Source organism: Arachis stenosperma, chromosome 3 (assembly GCF_014773155.1).
Source record: "Arachis stenosperma cultivar V10309 chromosome 3, arast.V10309.gnm1.PFL2, whole genome shotgun sequence".
Classification (NCBI taxonomy): Eukaryota; Viridiplantae; Streptophyta; class Magnoliopsida; order Fabales; family Fabaceae; genus Arachis; species Arachis stenosperma.
The window spans coordinates 96,887,528-96,888,642 of record NC_080379.1 but is presented as its reverse complement, the minus strand read 5'-3'; positions in this window follow the sequence as shown (position 1 = coordinate 96,888,642).

Below are 1,115 nucleotides of genomic sequence, written 5' to 3'. Positions count from 1 at the left end.
ATTGACTACATGAAAGGCATATAGATAAATTTCTATGGATTACTTGGATAGTTGAACAATATACCGCAGGAGCTTTATGTTGATTAGTGATTCGGTTAATCATTTATTTACCTGACCATCAAAATGAGCAACCAGAATAGCAGATGATTCTGACTTTTGGGTTTCAGAAGCACCACTGGTGATAACTTCTGTAGGTTTCATTGTTGAAAGATCTTCATGATTCGACACGATATTTTTGCACTTTTCCATGAGTTCTCTGATATAATGTCTAGCATTACTACCTGCATAGTGTTCTCAGGTCCATAAGTATAGATTAAAACCAACAAGTGAGTAACATTAGACAGCTAAATGCACTAAAAGATAAGTGAAGCATAGCTTTCCAATCTCTCAATATTTTGAATTTCTGATATTGTAAGAACTCTAAAAAGATCATAAGCATTGCACCAAACGAGGCCAAACATCTAAATTGTGGTTCAACCAAATACACCATATAGTGGCATATACTAGATATTGCCAAAAAGATTCTGCCATCACTGTTCCCAAAGCAGAAAAAGTAATAAACAAAACCATATCTAAGATTTACAACTAAACATACCAAATATATCAAGTTAACACAACCTTTGTTCAGGGTTAGATGACAAAGCAGCAACTTCAAGGAGACCCAATAGAGTTACTCTCAAAGGATTCTCTAACATTTAGGTTACCAGTAAAGGTAAAAATTCCAAGAAAAGGAAGAACCATATACAGTATAAAAATTCTAGATAGGAGAGTTATGCAAGGATAATAGACGATATAGATGAGGAAGTTTATATAAAAGACAACATCTACACGATGATCCTCCTCCAAGTGAAAATGAGAATAATCACCCACCTTCAAGAAAAGAAAAGGTTTGGAGGTAGGAAAAATAAAAAATGAGAAATGAATTTCCAGGGGATAGAATCAGAATGAGTAGTATATGGATAGCAACATTAGCATCCCACCATTTTATTCAAGCCATACTTACTGCTAATAACTTGATGCCATAAAGAATGGGGCTCCAAAGAAACTACTTTAGCTGGTTGTGCTAATAAAATTTCTAAATTTCCTCAGCATCTAAACAGAAAATTTCGAGGTAT